At 38.2% G+C, this 23,559-nt stretch overlaps 1 long non-coding RNA gene across 2 annotated transcripts in view; it reads right to left on the bottom strand.

The window, feature by feature from the left end:
• Positions 1-1,314: 1,314 nt before the first annotated feature.
• LOC117660613 (uncharacterized) overlaps positions 1,315-23,559 on the bottom strand; it is a 43,866-nt gene continuing 21,621 nt past the window's right edge. For both annotated transcript variants that reach the window (XR_009621585.2, XR_009621586.2), the window contains exons 3-4: positions 4,794-4,917; positions 1,315-1,684 (exon numbers count right to left, since the gene is read on the bottom strand). This is a non-coding gene — a long non-coding RNA (uncharacterized LOC117660613). The remainder of the gene's footprint in view (positions 1,685-4,793; positions 4,918-23,559) is intronic.

The following is a 23,559-nucleotide window of genomic DNA, read 5'->3' on the forward strand; positions in this document are numbered from 1 at the left end:
AAACCAGTCTTCCTTGCCTTATTGCCCTCTAGTTATGCTGAGATAACAATTGTCCAAATATCCTCCTAGTTACATTCCCAAGAAGATTGTAGACAATGGCAATTCTGTGACAAGGAGTGCATCACAATTATAGCCACAAGAAGTAAGCATTGAAAGAATTCTGATCGTGTAAGGTAAAGGTAACGGTTTTCCCTGTGCAGTAATGTTCAACTTTAGGGAGTGTGTACTCATCTCCATTTCTTAGTGGAGAGAGCCAGTGTTGTACGAAGACACTTCCGTGGACATGTGGCTAGCATGACTATATGCTGAGGTGCAGAGAATGCTGCTATCTTCCCATGAAGTGGTGCCTATATATCTACTTACATTTGCATACTTTTGAACTGGGGCAAACAACAAGCGCTCACTCCATTGTGTGGCACTCAGGTCTCAAAACTGAGCTGTCAGCTTTCCATCCAACAAACTCAGTGTCTTTAACTGCTGAGCTATCACACTCGCATTTGATCATGTAGTTCTACTCATTCAACTAGCTACTAAACTGAATGTCACATTAATTTCTGATATTTCTGCTAGTGAAAAGTATACGATGGCTCACAATTTTGCTTTCTAAGAGCTAACAGGCTGCAGAGTCCTGACAGCCGTATGCAGCTGTTCTATATCACTGAGGAAAACAGCTAGCTAGCTGCTGCCTTTGATAGGGCTGTAGTGTTCAGAAACCCTATGGGATACAATCCATGCTGGTAGCATTGAAGATCAAGCCCCCAAACCCATAATATTTAACGCAAATACATGAGATGATGGGGGATGGGCGGATTTTGACCAAATGAATCTCTGTTTTATAAATCAGTGTGTTGAGTTAAGGTCACAGATTCACTTTAGCAAGAGTCACATTTTGCCTCTTTCAGACATCTGATGCTTTGGTTTTGTTCTATCAACAGACATTTGTGAGCAATGCAGATGACAATGCTTCGATGGTTCAACTGATCGTTAAAATTGCTAAGGCAGAACTATTAGTTCCAGAAAGGTCCTGCTCCTCCCTCCCTCAACGCTCTTTTTGCCAATTCAGATTATGCTGTGCATCATGATACAACATAATGAAGTACAAGGAATAGGCACGGCTTCTCTTTAGTTGATGTCACATTATTGTAACTTATAAATCTGTACTATATGCACACTAGGGAGGGAGGCTGGAAGAGTCTAATTAACAACAATCAGAATGCAAAAGCCAGACTTTTCCTAAAGGAAATTCAAAACATTTATTCTAGATGACTCTAGTCATCAGTTAAAGGCAATAAATACAGACTGGATTTTGTAGTGTACAGAGTAAAATGTTCATTTATTCATAATATCACTGGTTATGATCTGACATTACCAAAAGGGATGTTGCAACACAATATCTGAGTTATGGAGGGCTAATAATATTTTTTTTCATTCCTGGCTGAAAGAGAGCTGGCTTCATTAATCAGTCTTGGAGATCAAAGAAAGTAAAATGCTAGATGGGGTCCTAAAGAGTGTGGAAGGCCTATGCTCCACCAGAAAATGAATGATCAGTTCATGGTGCAAGAATGGAAGAACTTTGGTAAGATGCTTGAATTCATTATAGTTCTTACAGACAGCCACGTTCCTCCCTTCCTCCTTATCAGTCCTGTGCTGCATCATAGACCAGATGCAGAGAAAGAAGGCATTCCTAGAGAAAAGCAATGGCAATGTTAAGAACTAAACATGAAAAAAAAAAGCATGAAGAATGCTAGTATACTGTATGTCAAGAATTTTGCTGACCCAAAACATGTTGACAGCCTGAACAGAACTGTAATCTAGGAGAGCAGACTGGCTGAAGTCAGCTGCAGAACTGCGGCTGGGCCACTATCTTTATTGAAACCACCTGAAGTTAGGAAGTCTACTCTTGTGTGCTTCATAACACAAGGGTGATATGAAGTGTTAAGGGCAATTTTAAAGACAGGAATGATCAAATATTGCCTTTGTGCTAGGCATAATTAAGCTTCCTCTTTAGCATTTTTGTTCTGTCACAACCGATTGGTGATTTTTATCTCTCCAGGAACACCCCTTTTCCCAATCCAAATGTTCCCCTCCTTGCCATCACTTATATTAATACAAACTGGGAGGTTAATCATCCTGTCATTATTGCTTATTGTTTATTACATTAAGGCAAACAAAAGATCAATAGTCTCTTTTAAACTTCTTTAATTACCTTGCTTATTTCTTTTGTGATTGACTATTACTTTTTCAGATGGATATTTTTTATTTCTAGTTACAATGAAAAGAAAACCATCTTGATTTAAAAACAACAAAAAATATTTTTCAAGTGGAGGCCAACTGCCTTAGATTGAGCTGCCACACTCAGCCCTGGGATTACTGTGTAACATTAGGGCAAAATAACATCAACTTGTAGTCAGTTTTCTTTCCTATCAACTTGAGAACCTGCCCACAAGAGATCACAATGTTCTCTTTTTGTCCACCAATGATGAGGAAGATCGGAGGATGTTCTGACACCTCATAAGCATGGCTTCCTTTAATAGGTTACAAGGTATTCTATAAAACATTGCCATGTACCGTACAAGAAGAAAGATTTGCTTGGATTTGCAAGAAGTGCATCTATGCCAACTTCCTCCAGCATGTTTTACAACTGACCTGCAAAGAATGCGTGTCACTGAATAGGATATACAGCCCTGGAGAATATAAAATATAGCTATGTTGTTTAATAATCTCTCATCGGCAAGATTCACAAGGCAAAGTGAAGGTGATCTTACTGAGATAAACTCCATCTAGCGTGTTAGAAAGAACAGCTTTGCTACTTTCACCGGTGGAATATTCTTATAAATTCACCCAGTTTGTCAAAATGGTGCACAAGGAGTCATTTAATGTACTGACAACAGCAGAGTGGAAATTCTTCAGCCTTTGGCCACACGCTAAGCAAACACTCTGGATAGCTTCACAGTCAGATTAAAATGCCAGAGCGATCACCGATGGTGCAATTGAAATGTGCTCACTAATTTATTAAGTTTATTCTCAGCAAGCTTGGAGACATCAAAAAGATGAATTTCTAAATGACACCGGTAAGAAGATGTGGCTATACATAATTTCAAATCAGGTTAGATTTGCAAGAAAATTGTTACTAAGATGATGTCAAAACAATTATTGTGAAATTAGAAAGCAATCTAAAAGATCTTCCAGATGCGTTTAACAGCGGACACAATTACACACAACTGTGTGACACAGTCTAGGAGTCCTGGTATGCCTTGTTTTGCAATACCCATTCCATTCCAGATTTATAATCAAGGTGGGTTTTTTTTACTTGGTAATTGACAATTATGGAAACTTACAAATTTAAATGGAACTTGCATACCAAGCACTTAGACACCATCAATATTATATTATATACTCATCTTTGCATTCCCATGTACAAGGCAGTAATTATCTAGCCTGCTTTGACATCATGGAATATTTATTAATTAATGCATTTCTCAGATACAGATTGTTACTGAAACAGTCCTATTTATATCTCAATTTGCTGTACATAAATATCTACCCATTGTATCCTGCTTATGACATGGAACAATTACTTACCCGAAGTAGAAGGAAGTTGCATTTTAGAGATATTAGAATAAATAAATTAGTTGGTTGTGAATAGACGTTTTACTGTTCCATAAAGAGAATTCTGGCAGTACTCATACTCCTTACCAGGCTAAGAGGGTAAAGATTGTATACTGCATGTAAGGGTCTATAAATGCATTTGTAAACAGGAAAACAACAGTAACAAGTATCATCAATAAATAGAAAAAAGGGACAAAATCTAGCTTCAACAAATGCAAAAGCCAATAACTAGGGGAAAAAACCCTAATAAGCACCTTAAATGAACGTTTCATAAAAACCAGTCGAAGGCTAGTAAGATCACAACAAGAAAATCCTCCCAGTTTAGTACAATTCCCAAAGATTGTCCATAAAAAATATCACCCCATAAATATCAACCTCCCAAATATTTAGAATTTTGATAAAATAGACTCAGATAAATTTGCTGCCAATCATAGCTAGGATAATCTTTATTCATCTATTATCCATCAGTCAGCCAAGACAAAATAATGAAAGCTATCTCCAATTTACTGGGTAATAGCCCTTGTCGTCTCATTCTGATTGCTGTCCAGTTGACCAGAATAATAGAATAACAAAGATGGAAGGGACCTTGGAGGTCTTTTAGTCCAACCCCTTGCTCACGCAGGAAACCCTAAAACATTTCAGAGAAATGGATGTCCAGTCTCTATTTTTTTTAAAAAAAAATTGATTTATATGCCGCCCTTCTCCGGAGACTCAGGGCGGCTTACAATGCATTAAGCAATAGCCTTCATACTTTTGTATATTTTTATACAAAGTCAGCTTATTGCCCCCACAAACTGGGTCCTCATTTAACCTACCTTAGAAAGGATGGAAGGCTGAGTCAACCTTGAGCCTGGTAAGATTCGAACCTGCAGTAATTGCAGGCAGTTGTGTTAATAACAGGGTGCTTTAAACCACTGTACTACCAAGGCTCTTGGTATTTCCTATTCCTATTTCTTATATCTCCAATTCCTATTCATTTGTCTGTTTATAAAAGTATTGATTAAAAAAAAACTCACTGCACACTTACTGGCTAAGTATATAACATGAATGGGGGCCAGAAGAAATGGTATAATGAGGCAGGAAACAATCTCTTAATCAAGAAATCATCCATAAGGAGGTCATAACTCCATCAAGATGGCAGGAGAAACTATTATGTATAAGCAGTCAACAAATCTTTTTGTTACCTAGCTGGGTAGTAAAATGTCTGCAAGAAAACCATCAGGCTCAGAAAGCAGCAAAAATCCAAGTGAGGTGATATGGCTAGAATTGCTTAATTGTTATGTTCATTTTAACTGGCTGCATTTGGTCCTGGAAGGAAGAAAGAAACATACATAAGCTACTCTGTCTATATACACGTAGTCCTTGATTTACAACAGTTTGTTTAGTAACTGTTCAAAGTTACAATGGTACTGAAAAAAGTGACTTATGACTATTTTTCACACTTACGACCATTGCAGCATCGCCATGGTCAGGTGATCAAAATTCAGATACTTGGCAACTGACTCCTATTTACGATGGTTACAGTGTCCCACATCATATGATCACCTTTTGCAACCTTCTGACAAGCAAAGTCAATGGAAAAGCCATAGTCACTTAACAGCCATGTTACGAAACAACTGCAGTGATTCACTTAACAAATGTGACAAGAAAGTCTTAAATGGGACAAAATTGTTGCCTCGCATGAACAGAAATGTTTGGCTCCATTGTGGTTGTAAGTCGAGGACTACCTAATATGATGAGCTCAAAGTTGAAGAAGCAAATGTATTTAAGGGCACTACCCCATAACTGCTGTTGCTTCTGATTTGAAAGTCATGCTAACTTTCACTGTGGTATGCAAATACTTAACATGCCAAGCGATGTGTGATACTTATTCCAAAGAATCTGAGGTCATTGGGGAATGACATTAACACTGTGAAATGTATTTTGTTTCAGCGCAGTCCCACTTTCATGTTGTGAGAGTTGTGTGAAAGCTTTTTCCATTTTTTCCCCCTGCTCATCTTCTTTGCTGCTGAGATATGAAGTTTTGGTAAACCACATGCTTCCACCCATTTCGGATCCCACTGAAAGCCAAGATTTCTGCATGCACCTGACAAGCAACAGGGTTTTTCTTTGTGCAGCAGATTTCTCCAATCTGGTGCTCCCCAGATAGGTTGGATTAAAACTGTCATTGTGTTTATTGTTCTATAGGCAATGGATCACTCAACCCTCCAACAGTAGAGCAAACTAAGTAGGGCTAATCCCTCGCAGGAAACAGGAACATTTTGCTGCTCAAGATAAGCTTGTATATACAGTTTTAAATAAGGCAACAAGACAATATATTTTTGTCCTTGGTTGCCAGATAAATCATCAAAAGACACAGAACTTCACCAGGCACAAGGAAATGCAGTAGCCCCACATGAACCAGTAGTACATAAACTGTAGTACCTATTGCAAAAGTGAGAGGAAGTAAGGGGGATGATGAGTAAACCTACCCTTGATACTGCTGCACACTTCCCCATTTTTAGTGGCAATAACCCTGAGTTACTCCTGTCTATGGAGATACTCAGTCCTCCAGCTCATGGTTGTCCCAAAGGTGCTTTTTCCAAAGGCAACTGGACTTTCTTTGCTTTTCCTTGAAGACATTTTGCTTCTCATTCAAGAACCGCTTCTGCTTCTGACCAGAACAGAAGAAGCTTCTTGAATGAGAAGTGAAACATCTTTAAGGAAAAACAAAGTGTCAGGTTTCAATGCTATCTCAAAATAAATGACTTTCCAAACTGCCGATCTTTATGGAAATTTTCTCTTTATTCGAGCACAGCAATCTGATCCTGGCTCTTTCATGATCAGTACTGACCTTTGTCCCCCAATCCCTCCCTTTCCAATCCTCAATTCTCTGCTTCTTATTTGCTATCTTCCAAGTCACTTTCCTGATCCCTTCTTCGTCAGATCACAGGAATGTCTCCCCCCTCTCCCATCTCCGAGGAGACAGAATCTTCAAAGGGATTTAGTAGGCAAAAGTTCAAGCTTCTCCCCTCATTATTATATGTCAGTGCTGGGACGCTGACACAAAGTCTAGTTGCCTTTTGAAAAAGCACCTATGGGACAACCTGAGTTACTCAAGATTTTTTTTAAAAAAAAAATTGTTTCTTCTCTGGGTGTGGGCTGGGAAGGAAGATATAAGGAGGTAGCTTTCTTACTTCTTTTGCAGGGGCTGGCAACATTCTGAATTCATTGGAGAGTATGTGGTGCCAGAGTATGCCAATAAGCCAAGGGCTTATGCAAGCAGCTAGATGGGTCAACCATGTTGTGTAAACATAAGCAATGACAGCAGATTGCCCAAAAGCCCACATAAAAGTTGGATCACATTCTACCTAAACTGTCACAATTTTTTTCCTTTAAAGGTATCATAGGAATTTCTATGATGGCAAGCAAAACAAGGTTTTGATCTGCGATCTCTGATTCTAGTATGAAAAATTCTAGAAGGATTGACTCCAAAGAGCTGCTCCAGCCTGATTGCTGCAGTTATATAGGAGCCCTGGTGGCACAGTAGTTAGAATGCAGTACTACAGACTAACTGCCCACAGCCTGATCCTTACTGGCTCAAGGTTGACTCAGCCTTCCATCCTTCCAAGTTCAGTAAAATGGGAACCCAGATTGTTGGGGGCAATATGCTGACATTTGTAAACTGCTTAGACAGTGCTGTAAAGCACTAGGAAACTGTACACAAGACTAAGTACTATTGATATATCTAACTTGTTGCAAACATGATGACTGGTGTATTCCAGAGGTTGGTTTCAGCAGGTTCTGACCAGTTCTGGAGAACCGGTAGTGGAAATTTTGAGTAGTTCAGAGGACCGGTAGTAAAAATTCTGACTGGCCCCACCACCATCTATTCTCTGCCTCCCGAGTCCCAGCTGATCAGGAGGAAATGGGGATTTTGCAATGACCTTCCCCTGGAGTGGGGTGGGAATGGAGAGTTTACAGTATTCTTCCCCTGCCACACTCACAGAACCGGTAGTAAAAAAATTTGAAACCCACCACTGGTGTATTCCTGCCCCAAGGTCCAGTATTAGGCTGAGAGTCCAGACAGCAAGATTCTATGTTTTAAAAACTTTCTGTCAACTTTTCTGCCTTTCCAATTCTTTTTATCTAATCAAGCTATTTTTATTTTGGGATGTGTACATAGATCTGAGGTGAGGATAATAAGATACATCTTGGTTAAATAGAGAAACTTGGGAAAGAACAGTGTGACCCTTAACCAATGATTTCCCGTCATTTTAAACAAAGCTGCCAGTTGAGATATCTTGATGGAAACATGAATGGAGCAGATTTTCATTTCTTCTGCTGAATAAAGTTTTTTTAACATAAGGATGAGAATTGCTATAATGACATGGATGGTCTATAATCTGCTTTGGCCAACTTTGCAGAAACTTTATAATAAAGAAACATTCTTGCTATAAGCAAATGAGCAATTGTGCAAATGTCTTTAAAATGTGCTTCACAGCCTGTGGGAGAATGTAGAAAGACCCTCTCTCTGAATCAGGAAAGCAACTTGCAAGCCTGGAAAAAGATTAGCTATGCAGGTGCATTCATGAAGAGACAGCCACAAGCAACTTCCAAGCAACTTAAAAAGAAGACACAACTGCTCTGACGATTCAAAGAGCTTCTCTGTACACATTCCTGCATGTTGTGAAAAGCCTTTGAACAGTCCGAATGAAGAAGCATCCAGACAAATCTATTCAATGTAGCTCATCAAAAACTGCATATGATAACGTGAACAGGCTTGCATTGTGGAATGTTTGGTGAATATGGAATCAAAGTTTGGTTACCAAGTATATCTAAAGTAAGGCACATAGGAGAATAGATTGAATACTGAACATTTAGTTTCATGGAGACTAAAACTTATGAAGAACAGTTGCACGATTTGGATTTGGCTACTCTAGAGAAAAGAAGGACTAGGGGTGATAACAGTGTTGCAGTATTAGAGGGGATGCCATAAAGAAGAGGGGGTCATCTTATTTTCCAAAAAAAAACCCAGAGGGTAGGACAAGAAACAATGGATGGAATCAAGGAGAGAAGCAACCTAGAATTAAGGAGAAACTTCCTAACAGTGACAACAATTAACCAGCAGAACAGTTTGCCTTCAGAAGTTGTCATGCTCCATCATGGAGGTTTTTAAGAGGCCGGATAACCATTTGTGTGAAACGGTATAGGGTCTCCTGCTTGAGCAAGGGGTTGGATTAGAACAGGGGTGTCAAACCTGATCGCATTGCGAGCTGTATTGTGATATATCAGTATTCTTTTTGCCCTTGCGGGCAGGCTGCCGAAAGGATTATGTGCTGAAACAAGACTAATATCCCCCCCCATGCATGTGCGTGTGGCTCCCTGCATGTGCCCCGCACATGCATGGCAAAGAGACCTGAAGACAATTTCCACACAAATTAAGTGTGTGATAATATTTTCCCCTTCATGGGCCCCCTTTGAGCTTCATGGGCCCCGGAACAATGTACTGGCTGAACCCCCTCTCCTCAGGCCTGTTTGCAGAGCCAAGGTGAGCATGGCCTGTGTGGGCCGCATCTTTGATATGCCTGACAGATCTCCAATATCCCTTCCAGTTCTCTTCTATTCTGAATTCTAGTTTTTAGTTTAGTTTTAATTAGTTTATATTCATCGGGAAATAAGAAAATGACGTGTAATGTCCTTTTGCTTGTTTCATAATATTTTAGATAAATGTGCAAGGAATGCTGTAAGAAGTATGTGGATTAAAAATATAAATATACTATGTACTTTTGTATGCAGATGGCGTCACATTGTGAAATCCAGAATAATCTGCAGCAAATGTCAGATACATTGTAAGATGCAACAAAGAGAATGAATCTGAAAATAAATACATCAAAGACCAAGGTAGTTGTGCTTGACATGGAAAATGGAATAAACAATCCCAAGTTGACCATAAATGGTGAAAAACTAGAGCAAGTAGATGAATTTGTGTAACTTGATAAAATGTTTCCTAAAGAACAGAAAATGGATGGAGAATTTTTAAGAAGTGCAAATGCCACAAGAAAGATAGATAGTAGCATTCATTCCTATAGTGAGGAATGAATGTTTGTCAAAAAAAAAGAAAGAAAGAAAAGAAACCTGTTTATAAAACCATGTATAAGAGAAGATTTCAACACTGAAAGGATGGTTTCCACATCCTTCTGAAAAGAGAATTCAAGAGAAGTCTGGTCTGCCTTCTCAAAGAATTAGGGTTTTCCTCATTATGTCAAAAGCATAGAAGGAAGAAGGAGGAAAGGCAAATCTTCAAATTATCTATAAATCAGTTCTGCATTTCAAAGTTAAGTTACTGCTGGAATTCTTGTGTATCACTGTCGCATCGTATTAACCCAAGCTCAGAGAAAATGGTTCCTTGCTATCTTTCTCTGGATCTTTTCTAGGGAGATCGTACATTGATTCTAGGAAGTGTCTAATTTTTCTCCTATGGAGGCAATCTTGTATTGTCATTTTAGATGTAAGTTCCAAGCTTTCTTGGAACACAGCTGAGTGCTGAACAGGTCATCAATGACTTACTGCATTATAAGACTCAAGTGGATTTGCACCAGAAGCAAATAGGTGCCATATCTAAAATAAATATTTGCCTTATGCTGTCTTCCAGAAGATAACAGTTGGGGTAAATTCAATTGTTTGCTACTACCAGTTCCTTCAATAATACTCCTTCCTATTCCTGGTTTTTTTTTTACCTGATAAACATGATGAAAGTCCAGAAAGATTCACAGCTTTCATCACTCAGAATGAGCTATGTAAGTGCTTGAGACCTAGCGAATTTTCCACAAAATATTTTCAAATAGGATTTATACATGGATTCTTGACAGACAGAGTTGCCAAATTACAATTACAATGATAGCCATGTGTTGAAAAATTATGCAGACTTTATGATTGAATCAAGCTTGTTTTTTTAATGACTCTGCCAAAAGAGTAACAGCTCAATGTAAAATGTGCAAATTATAAATGTGCAAGTTGAATTCAGAATGCAAGTATATATAGCTGATGTTCATCTTAACGCCATTGATGTTGAGCTAGTTAACTTTAATTAAGAGAGCCTTTCTAGTAAATTCAGAGATATGCTAGTATGACAAGGAACACCAGACAACTTAGAGGTGCTATGTCAATAGAGTGTCATTACAGATGGGAAGTTAACAGACTGTCCTGTCTTCCCCATTTCCATCTTCTACTCCTTGTTTTTTTAATCCTTCAGATATTGAACCAATGCAACTAGGAACGAGCAAAATACCCCCCCCCAAATGAGTTATAGAAAAAATGTAGAGTCCTACATAGTTTATGTTTGTATTTACTATTTTTGGTCATTATTAACATCCTGGAATTCTCTGGATAAAACCAGAAAATTTGATTCCTTCCCCACTCGATGCCAAATATGAGTGCTGATGCTTTAGAGTAGACAGGCACATTCCTGACTTTTAGGAATAAGCATGTGCATAACAACAATGAGAATTGGATGTGTGTGTTTAAAGAGAACACTCTCAACATTCCTCTCCCAATTTCAGTGGTGGCTTATTTTGGATGAAGTCTTGATATTTTATCATGATAACAAGCCTGCAGGACATTTATGAGTATTTAAAGCAATACATCTGCTGATTGTCAGAATTGATGCTAAAATCCGTGTTTATGATTGTCACCATGCAAAACCTTGAAAGCAAACGAGATCCAGCCAGAAGAAGAACATTATGGCTTCAAAATCTAAGGGACTGGTTTGGACAAAACTCAATAGCACTTTTTCGTGTGGCTGCTGATAAAAATAGGATCACCAACATGAACGCCGACGTCCAATGACGGATATGCCACAAGAAGAAGAAGAAAACTTTGACAATTAAACCAGAATCATTACATTCCTTTCCTTATCTGAAAGGATGTTAGGGATAGTGTCACTTTAGATCCCAGCATATATCAAAGGAATAGATCAGAGGTGGGTTTCAGCAGGTTCTGAACAGTTCTGGAGAACCAGTATTGGAAATTTTGAGTAGTTCAGCAAACCGGTAAATACCACCTCTGACTGGCCCCTCCCCCATCTATTCTCTGCCTCCCAAATCCCAGCTGATTGGGAGGAAATGGGAATTTTGCAGTAACCTTCCCCTGGATTGGGGAGAGAATGGAGATTTTACAGTATTCTTCCCCTGGAGTGGGGTGGGAATGGAGATTTTACAGTATCCTTCCCCGCCATGCCCACCAAGCCATGCCATGCCCACCAAGGCATACCCACAGAACCGTTAATAAAAAAAATTGAAACCTGCCACTAGACTAGATGCTATATTGGTAGTTATAGATATTGTATCAAGGATGGCTCCTTTCATTCTCTGTAGGAGCATCCATCTTCATTGGAAACTCTAAGTTAAACTTCATTTGTTCTCTGTACGTCACCACAATCTGGTGGTGAGATACAGAGAACAAATGGAGCAACCTTAAGCAATGCAATATATGAATCGCTATGTAATTACAAGCAAGATAATTGGCTTGAACAGTTGCCTCTAATTGACTTTACACCTAGTTGAGTTACTTCTTTACTTGCATGTCACCTTTTCAGGCTTCTTGTGGTTGCCACCTGTCTCTATTGTCTCTTCCTCCCATGCCTATTTTATCTTCATATGTTCCCCTAAAAGTTGCATAATAAATTCTTTTCCAGTCCTGAATATATTGTTAGGAAAAGCTATTGATAAAGAGCTTTTGCTCACTTTGCTATAATGACATGAGAGTTGGGTAGTTCAGGAGAAATGTGTAAGTACGTTGAATGCAGTAGGAGTGGAATATTTAAAAATTACATGTGGTAAAGCCAACACAGTATAGAATGAACGGGTGCAGAATGATTGTGTCTTAAAAACAAAAGCGAATGATCTGTATGACAAAAGTGTAAAGAGGTAGTTTTGTCAGGAGGAGAAAATGAAAGAGGACTGAATTGCAAGCCAAAGATATAAAGGAAGTGTGAAAGGGACAATACAAAAGAGAAAACTGAGAATGTATACAAGCATGTGTTTCTTTCCACTCTGCTATAAAAAAGTGAAATTTGAGAATGTCTGGAGAAACATAAAAGTAGGTTGAAGTCTTAAAATATTTAATAAGTGTCCATTACATTCAGGTACTGAATAAATGTGGGTTCAATATAAAAATGTGGGGCTAGTATAAAAGAGCAGGTTTGGTCACATAGAGGGAACAAATGAATAGAATAAATATATGAAGAAAAATGAATAGATTGAGAGGAAAGAGCAGACCAAGAAAATAATGGCTGGGTGATGTTGAAATGCTGAAAAAGAAGGTGTTAAATTTAAAGAAGTAAAGATGAAGTTTGAAGTGGTGTAGCAGAATTCATGAAAGTAGAAAGTTATATAAAGTTATAGTGAGTGATCTAAGCTAGTTTTAACTATGTTATGTTTGCTTTTCTTTTTTTATCTCATGCCTTTGGTTTATTTTTTTCTTACTTTTCTGAACTCTGCTTAACACTGCTTAGTCACACATTATGGGCAACTTTTAAAGCAGGCTTTTCTCTCTTTATTGTTATTACTCAGTTTTAACATCTGTAATCTGTAGACTCAAAACTAAATTATGTGTCAATGGTGGCAGGTCATCTCAAAGAAGTGGCTATTTTGGGTGAAACTTTGATCCTAAGCCATTTATTTAGCAATGCTTTGATTTTGGAACAATAGATACTCATTCCATAACAACTTGCTCTATAGCAGTGATGGCGAACCTTTTCGGCACAGAGTGCCCAAACTGGAATGCATGCACAAGTGTGCACGCTGGAGCGCCAGAAACCCAAAGACCAGTTGGCCAGTGCATATGTGCGCGCCAGCCAGGTGGTCTTCGGGTTTCCAGCATGCACATGCGCGCCAGCCAGCTGGTCTTTGTGTGCACTGGAGCACCAGAAACCCAAAGACCAGCTGGCTGGCATGAGCATGCCTGGTTTGGGGGCATTTTTCAAGTCATTTTGGGGGCATTTTTCAGCTGTTTTGGGCCGTTTTCAGGCTTTTAGACCATTTTTCAAGCTGAAAACAGCCCCCCCCAAAAAAAACCCAGCCTGAAAAACAGCACGAAAAACGGCCCCAAAAATGGTTTGTTTTTTGGCCATTTTTCAGGCCGTTTTTTGGTGCTCCAACACCTGCGAAGATGCATACCAGAAGAGCAGCTGGTGACGCCATGCGTGTCCACAGAGAGGGCTCTGTGTGCCACCTCTGGCACACGTACCATAGGTTTGCCATCATGGCTCTATAGCCTTGGGTTATTTCAAGCCTAAAAGGATCCAGAATGTTTCCATAGGTGATTTGTATTATTCAGTATGGAAAGATGGCACAACATCCCCATGATAGTCTATGCCAACAAAGATGTGGGAGCCCTGATGTCTTTTTCTGACTGAGACAAGCTAACCTTTTTGATCTTCTGACCCAAATCACAAATATAAAAAAGTGAAAACTATAATAATTGAAAGCAAGGAAAGAGAAATTCTGGTTAACCATCCTCTTAAAGAAGTAGAACTGCTAGCCTTGTAGTCAACTATAGTTATTTTCTAAGGCTAATACTCTTTAGTATGCATATTCTAAGCCTTATTGAACACAACTGGACTTGCATAAGGTTAGATTGCAAGCCTATATATCATTACCTGCAAGGAAGTTTCATTAAACTCAATGGTCCTGACTTCAAAATAGGCCAATAGAAGGTTGTGATGGGTTTTTCTTGTGTGGTTTTTTTCTTTTTCTTTTTTGCACTAATGCAGAAGTTGTGAGGCATGTGAATGGGGCAAACAAAAAGCCAGGGAATATCTTGCTTACCTTCTGAGTTTTGGGCAAAAGCTAAAAGATATGTTTTCAGGATTTAGGAATGAACTTCCTCCCTCAGAGTATTTCATTTATAAATGTCCAAGAGGGCACTAGATGGAACATGCTTGTGTTTTATATGCAAATACGTGGCACATAAAAAGATACAATTCCATCATTTTACATGCCATTTTGCATATTATTCTGAACACTTAACAAAGTAGTGTAACAAAAATGTTTTTCCAACTAATGCTGCCTCTTTAATTTTTATATTGATTGATTTCTAATTTTAATCTATCTCTTTTGCAGCAGTTGATGGGCTCCAGTCTTTATTCTCACAATTTAATGAACTAAATTAATCTGAGGCACAGCAAGTGGCCCAAAGACCTCCAGCAATGTACAGGGAGGAGAGAATTTGGTGTTCCATCTTAGACGGCCAAGGCCCTTGGGCTGGCCTCTTTCCTATCCAATTCCATTGTTGTGTCTAAAGCAATAAATTAGCACGTGCCTCTTTTTGTGATGTGCATTTGAAAGATTCTTCTGTATTTATATTTCCTATGCCAGCATGCTGCATGCTGTAAAAAGTAAAGTGATAATTGTGAGCTTATGTTTGTGTTTTAGTTTTCTACCATGGACAAAATATTTGCTTTTTGTCTCAGGAATGCATGGAAGATGTTTTTCACTAAAATATGTAATGAATGTTTCTTCATTATTGTCCATCACATAGTCCTCGCGTTCCTCCCATCCTGAGTGTAGTGTTAGAGGTAAAGAAAGGGGCAGAGCAGCTTGCTAACCAAACACCACTCTGGCTTTGATTCAGCCCTGAGAGGAAGATAGTTCTTATTTCTTTTCAGGTTTACAACCTGGAGTATATATTTTCCTTTTCATTTATTTCTCAGGAGGAGGAGGAGGAGGAGGAGGAGGAGGAGGAGGAGGAGGAGGAGGAGGAGGAGGAGGAGGAGGAGGAGGAGGAGACAGAGACATCACCCTGGTATTTTGAATCTATTGCTATGATGGGAGATACAAGTGGGTACAAAGGATTCCCACTGAAAAAGAGGGACGCATTGATATCATACTGGGGATTAAGATTTAGTTCTCTCATTTCAAAAACATGTTAAGTCTGGTACTTTAGAACAAATGGAACTGAGATTTATATTATATATTATAATACAATATAACATATTATATAGAGGAATATATATAAGCCTGCTGTGTAATTGTCCCATCCTCATCCACTTCCTAAAAGTAATTGAATGTTGCTATGTTCCATATAAAAAAAAAGCCAGCCTGTGGTTGCATCTTCATTTCTGAAAACACATTTGGCCTTCCTCATTTTAAATAAAACCCAAGGCATTGTTTGGAAATATGCCCACCTGTTCAAAAAATAAATAAATGAAGCATGGTGTGAGATAAGGAAGCTGTTTTGCTTGCATTTTGTATGTTGACTGCATATTATTCCTCTCTAAGCACACCAGTAATATTTTTCCTGTTTATATGTGCCTTTCTCTGATGATCTTTGGTCATCACCATCTTTCTTCCTTGTAAAAGAGTTGGTTTGAAACATCTGATGGCTACCTAACCAGGCATATGAAATTATCCAAACCCATCCCTGGTTTAAAATAGACAGGAAATTCAAATGAATTTCACAGTTTCAAAATGATGAAAAACTTAATCAATGACCAAAAATCAAAAGGAATAGAAAATTTGGACATAAATCTGAAAAGGAGAGGGATAGAACAATAATTTGGACGCTACATACAGCAAGAACTACATACAATCTGAGTAGTCTTATAACTATTTTTAGTTGCCAAAGGTTCAGTAGATAAATAAGCATCTGTTTTCAACATCTAGAATCCCTAATTAATAACTTGCTTATTAGTCTTGAGAACATTTGTGGTTAGTATTGCGCAGAACTGCAGTAATAAAAATGGACACAAAAGATGCTCTTATATTTGATAAGCCACTTTCCATCGGCCAGCCTCCTTTGGTACCTTCTTGTGTGCAGATTATGCTAACTGGACATTTTAAGAGTTGTAGTGCAATGCATTTGACAGGCACAAGATTTGGGAAGAGTGACTGACCATAGATCTTCTGACTTTTTTTCTGATGAGCAGCTGAACAGAATAAATGAGATGGCTTTGAAAGCTTACTCAGCAACCAAAGAGAAATCTGCAATAGAATTAGTTTTGTATCGACAAAAATGAGAAGGTACATGAACCAAGGAACAGTAATCTCATCTTGGAAAAGGGAAGGAGTAAGTGTGAGATCCATGTTGAACACTTCATTTATATTCCCTGTTAGCCATCATTTCAGAGTTTATGAACATATCTTATTGGTGAATTGTTATAGTGAGATATATGAAAGCAGGTCCAAATGAGACCTGACACCTCCAAGTTGGATTAGAGTATAAATGGGTGTACATGGGTCTTTTTCTGCCTGTCTAGTGATCTGAGGTCTAGTGGCAATAGGCAGCCTTGAATGCAGTGAGGGAATGCTCTGGCATAGTCTAGAGCACAGCCCTAACGTCCAGAACAGTATGTTTTATCCTCATTACATGTTTTATGAAATGTTGTTGGCGCAAATGTGAAATTATTTGGCTGTGTATTCATGGATCTGGCAAATCAAAAACTGTAAGTTTTTTTAAAAAAGGAAAATGAAGTTGGATATTTTTAGCTACTCATTGTTAGCTAGAGAACAAAGCCATAGCTAAGTTATTTCGTCTTTTGGTATTTGTTTGACTGTCAAATCCTTCTATAGTTAAGACACGGCTGTTTGCTAGTCAGTAATCCCTGGAGGGTAAGAACATTCTGCCTATAGGCAGTGCACCAAAAACTAATAGCATGAAATACAACCGGCCCATTTTCAATATACAATAGCTGTTGGGTCAGGCAGTAGCTGTACTTAACTGTCAGCAGGCAACTCTCATATAGACTTGTAAACACTAGTTACTCTCAATGCCTATCAACACGAATTACAATGACAGACAATTGATTTAACTCTGGGGAGGAAAACATCTGATTTTGATAGATCTTCACAAGCAGTCAAGCCTGAGATGATCTAAACACTATCAGCTAATTATGTTGCACGATTCACTGGAGCCGGAGAATCTTTCTGAAGAAAAAAATGCATTACTTAGGGCACATTCTCATGAACCCTTAATATAGATTAGAAATCCTTAAAACACGACAACCCTTTTGTTTACACAGCTATACTGTAGTGGCCCAAACCCTTTAAGTTCCAAGATCATTGATTTTAATCTCTTTCAATATTCAATTAATTTCCTAAACCTCTAATAGATTGTGAGAGAGGGGTTCAAATTAAAAGATTTAATTTCTATTTGTTTCGGTGGGTGCATTTAATTCTGGAGTGTTTTCTTTTGTTTTACATATTTGCATCAGCATTTCTTCACATTTCAAACCCAAGGTCTGTAAATAAAAATGAAAAGCAGCTAAAGAAAAATAAACAGAAAGCTTTCAGAAAGATAATTATTCATATTATATAATGACAAGAGCAAGAAAGCTAGGCTTATCTACTAACGCAGAAGAAAAGAATAAGCACCATAAAAAGCCTGTAGGAGTAGGACTTTCTTTCATTTTTGGAACAGGTGAGCTCCATTAGTTTGACAAGCAAGGAAATTCTAGGAGCCATCACTGAGAAGGCTCTGTTATATACATTGGAGTAGACTTAAGCAGTGGCAGGAAAGTCCCAGCTTTTTCCTAAGATCTGTGAACATTGTAGTAGAAGGCTAGTATTGTAAATTCTGTAGTACAAGATTTCAGTTCACTAGCTATCCACTGGTTCAAAGTACTAATGTTCAGGGATTTGCTTAGTAGAAATGCTTGATACCAAGTTTGAAAAGGCTAAAACCAATATTTTTATCTTTATGTTTATGCAAACAAAAAGGTAATTTAGGCATATTCAAGTGTGTTACAAAAACTGTAGTCTGTGAAAGTAGCAATGAAGAGCTGCTCAGAATGAGTTCAGAATGAAAAAAAATATGGTTTTTTAGATATTATTTTCTTACAGAGGGACTACAAAGTATTTCTGCATATAACTGTAGGAAAGTAGAACAGTTAACCTGGTAATTTAACAGTACACTTTCTACAAGGAGAGAAAAGTACAATCATTTGTCAACTCCATAAAAGCACCCCCTGAAAGAAAACAGGACTGAGTTTCTAGCTGAAAGAGGTAATATGTGCAGGACTCTGATCCTGGGAGCATAGCTCCATATCCTGACTTTTCCTTAAGCATACAACTGAACTCTTTGTAACATATAAATATTTAGCTGCTGCTAGAAGAGTGCTTTTAAAAGTATTAACCCTGGGCCACCAACATCAACCTGTTAACCCTTCCCCAAGGTGTTAACAATATCCTCATTTTTGTAGGTGTTTCTCTGTAATCAGGGACAGTATGAATTTATTCTTACAAGCCTTGGGCAAAACAAAGAAATTGGATTAGAAGAAAACAACAAGAGTTCCTAAGCACCATTGATCTGAGGGCAGTGTAAAATAGGTTTTGATTTCTGTGAGTCATAAGCACAGAATGTTTGGACTGCACAGAATTCTTTATACCCTGATAACCATGATGGAGAAGCCAAGTAACAATTAACACAATTATATTTTCAGACTTTGAATATAACGAATAAAAGAGTGTAAATTGATTATGTTTAGATTTTCAGAGTTGCAAGTACTGGGAGAAGTCATTATTTTTTTGAAACCACTGACTCAGCCTTAGAAAGAGTTCTATCACTCTTCTTCACCTTTCGTTAAAAGGTCTTTCATACTGATTTTCCTTAATACCCCAAATGTTATTACTAAAAATCAATTTTTCTTAGTGTGAAAAGTTGACACTTCAGAACATCTGATCCAAAAGAACTCCGATTTCTGCAGAAAGTTAATAACATGCACAATGGTTTGTATTGTAATGCCTTTTGCAGTGCAAGAATTAAGAATTCACTGATAAGAATATTCTTAGGCCTCAGTAGACTACTGAGATGTACATTTTAATTTCAGTTTAATTTAAAACAAATATTATATTCATGGTTCACTATCCTTACAAATATATCAGTTACCCACATGTATACTTGTGATGCGTGTGTGTGTGTGGGGGGTCATTATTAAATATAAAAATGTTCCCATTCTCCAAGTATGTGTTTATCATATCACCTACTTTAGTAATATGTGGATTTCTTGTGTATTGTCCACATACTTAGCCAGCAGCTGAAACAGCACTACTATCTAAGCATCTATAGATATAGATATATATTATCCTGTGCTAATTCAAATTTAAACTATCAATTGTGCAACTATATATGCACAGAATATATAATAATTCATGTTGATATTAGATATATACATATAGAGTAGTCTAAAAGTGGAGATAGATATGACCTGACTGTACATGCTGTTCAATGTACCAGACTGAGCCACAATGATTTTTATTATTCCTGAGACTGTTGGAAAGGAGAGGGGAAAGCAAGTCATAAATACCTTATATAAGTGTCCTATTCCCTCAGGGCATAAAACTCATAGATTTATGCATACTGCAAATATATGATTACATTACAGTGTGGAAGAGAAAACAGCATGTGGGAGAGAAAAATAAGCTATTAGGAAGCATAAATTACCTGCAAGAACTTTCAGCTGTACTACAGGTTTTCGGCAGAACTCTTGAAACTGACTCTTTGGTTTCGCTGAGAAGAATACCCACATTTAATAAAGAACAATGATGTTTGCTTCTGAATTTGAACCACGGCAAGATCTGGCTTAGAACAGAGTGAAAGGAGCTGGTGCAGATGGTATTAGACAAACTCTGGGAGCTGTTTTTCCAAAAAAATAACTTAACTTCTTGTAACCCAGATCTCAACAGAGGCAAAATCTGGATGTCTTTCTTGCAGAGCTCCATACCTGGGACAGAAGATGGCAACGGGTTAGTTGAACTAATTTCCCCTCGCTTGGTTATGTCACTAGGAGATGGGGAAGGAATCCTAGCTCACAAAAAAGAAGGAGCTTGCTTACTGCACATATGCCACCTCATCGGGGTTGCAGAATCTGAATGAATCTCCCACATCTTTGTGTATGAGAAAGGCTAATCACAAAAGTCAGTGAGAGTAGAATATTTTGCCCTGCTTGAGTTGAAAGCCTACCAGTCTTTGGGGCAGATTATAGATCCATATATAGATCCTTATATATGCAAGATAGGAAATTTTAGGGATCTGAGTGGATGGTCAATTTAGAAAGCTAGGCAGGTCCTTGTCAACGTAACTGGGGTGACTTCTATTAGTAGATAAAATGGGCCTTTCTGGGGGGCAGCAGAACTGAAGAGCCCTTCGTTAAGGAGATGAAAGTTGATGTCTTCTGCTGATGGAGGATAGAAACCCGTGGTTTCTCTACGTTGCTATTTCTTTGCAAAGTCTGCATTTGGACTGTACTGTGAACTAATGAGGCTTCTATTCTTTGATTTAGATAGGATTGTAGAGGGATTTGTCCAGTGGTGAAATGTAAAATTTGTTACTACCAGTTCTGTGGGCGTGGCTTGGGGGGGGTAATATGACTGAGTGGCCAACTTTTTTTTTTTTTTTTACTTTTAAAACCATTTTTTCTACAACCTCTTCGGCTGAAGAGGTTGTAAAAAAAATGCTTTTAAAGCCTCTGACAATCCCAGCTGACTTGCCTGATCGGCAGAGGCTTTCTTTTTTAAAAAAAAACCTCTGATGATCCCAGCTGAGCCACGTGATCATCAGAGGCTTTTTTTTTTTTACTTTTAGAAGCATTTTTTCAGCCAAAGAGGTTGTAGAAAAAATGCTTTTAAAAATAAAAAAAAAGCCTCCGATGATTGCACGGCTCAGCTGGGCAGTGGGGGGGGGGGCAGGGATTTTTGCTACCGGTTCTCCGAACTACCCGCCTCCATCGCTACCGGGAGTATTTCACCTCTGGATTTGTCTGAGGCAGGGAGGGTCAATTTGGATCTGAAAGGATCAGGCAAAGAGAGCAGCTGGGTTTCACCTTGGTTGTGTCTAAAAGTCAGGGAGGAAAAGAGACGTAGCCTCCATTTTATTTGTTAGTTTTATTTTCTCTGCTACTCCTAGAACTGGTGTCCTTTTCTTTTCAATTGCAAAACTCTGGATGGTATTGTCCTGGACAAATCACTTTCAATTACTGCAGCAAATATCTAGTATAATTTAGGATCTCCACCCCCATAATCTAGTGGTTTGGGGAAAGAATGGTTTTACTTTTCCTATCTGAAAATTTGCTCACAAATGAGAAAAATGTGGGCCAGTGCATTTATTTTGTTCTTTGAGTGGCAGTGAAAACAAACAAGATATTAGCAGTGATACCATATGAAAATTTAAAGAACAATGATAGTACAGGTAAAAGATAGAAACAAGCTACATTGCTGATGTAAAGCTGTAAATTCATACTGTTCTGTGTAGAAAGCCAAAAGAGACAGAATAAATTTGGGAAACACATTTGAAACAAGCACTGCCCCCAAATAGTTTAAAAGATGCCTTTTAGATATCAAAAAGTGTGATTGTGTATGTCTATGTGCATGTTTTGGCGGGCTTCAAGCAGGCCTGATTACAATCATATACATTTGAAAGAAAGGTTGTTCTGAAAGTAAATAGAATTTCACAATATAAATAAGTTTAAATTCATGAAAGGAATATTGAAGGACTAGAAATATTTGGAAATGCGACTCAGAGTTTGGAGCACTATTTAAAAAAATTGGAGCAAACATCTGTCTGGAATTCCTGACCAAGTTTGTGGAAGATACAGTGGGAGCCTCCCCTGCTCTCTTTCTTAGTGACAAAATGCAGAACCTACTTAATTTCTAAAATTATCAGAGGGGGAGCAATTCTGAATCCACAAAAATGAAAAGAGGCTTATGCTCTTCAGTTGTTAATAAAAGTACTGTAGGTGCTCAAAAAGACATTTCAAATAACAATAGCACTTACTTATATACTGCTTCACAGTGCATGACAGCCCACTCTAAGCAGTTTACAGAATCAGCATATTGCCCCCAGCAATCTGGGTCCTCACTTTACTGACCTCGGAAGGATGGAAGGCTGAGTCAACCTTGAGCCGGTGAGATTCGAACTGCCAAACTGCAGGCAGCCAGATGTCAGCAGAAGAAGCTTGCAGTACTGCATTCCAACCACTGCGTCACCATGGCTCTTGATGAACCCACACTTCAGCTATCCTAACTTAAATAGGACAGTTTTTTTAATTAAAAGTATGGAGGGAACTTTTGTTTGGTCAAAGGGGATTCTATATAAACTGATAGAGGAATCAGAAGGAAGGAAGGAAGGAAGGGAGGGAGGGAGGGAGGGAGGAAGGGAGGGAGGGAGAGTCAACCTATTTTTCAAAGCACCAGAAGACAAGAAGCAATGGATGGAAACTGAACAAAGAGAGAAACAACCTAGAACTGAGGAGAAACGTCTGGCAATAAAAACAAATAACCAATGGAACAACTGGCCTTCAGAAGTTGTGGGTGCTTCAACACCGGAGGCTTTTAAGAAGGGACTGGGTAACTATTTGTCAAAAATGGTATAGGGTTTCCTGCTTAAGCAGGGAGTTAGACTACCTCCAAGGTCCCTTCCAACTCGTTATTCTGTTATATTTTTGGAGATTATTATAACAGCTTATTTGGGAATCATATTACATTTGTTGCATCCTTGATTAATTGCTAATATGTGACTTAAGGAATCTATGAAGGTCTTAATACTGCTTCCAAGTTCAAACTATTACAGAATATCTTTTACATTTTTTATTTTTGTCATTCTCCTTTACTAATCTAGACTTCCTTCCTTCCTTCCTTCCTTCCTTCCTTCCTTCCTTCCTTCCTTCCTTGATTCTTCCGTCAGTTTCTATTATAGCACTGCTTTGGTTTGATCTAATACATTTTCATCTTTCCTTATTAACTGAAATGTTCTCATTTGCAGCTCCAGTTGTATTTTTTCTTCAAGTAACCCTGTAAGTGTGCACTTACTGAAAACTAGATTTTTTTCCAGTAAGAATAAAAATGCCACAAATAATGCAGGTCATAATTTCTGAAACATTCCCATTTGTATTCTGGGTTACAAGGTGTTTATTTCTTATTGTTCCCTTTTCAGGCTCTTGGGTAAACCAAGTACCAATTGAAGAGAATATTTGTAATT

Source organism: Pantherophis guttatus, chromosome 2 (assembly GCF_059756535.1).
Source record: "Pantherophis guttatus breed Tessera chromosome 2, ASM5975653v1, whole genome shotgun sequence".
Lineage (NCBI taxonomy): Eukaryota > Metazoa > Chordata > Lepidosauria > Squamata > Colubridae > Pantherophis > Pantherophis guttatus.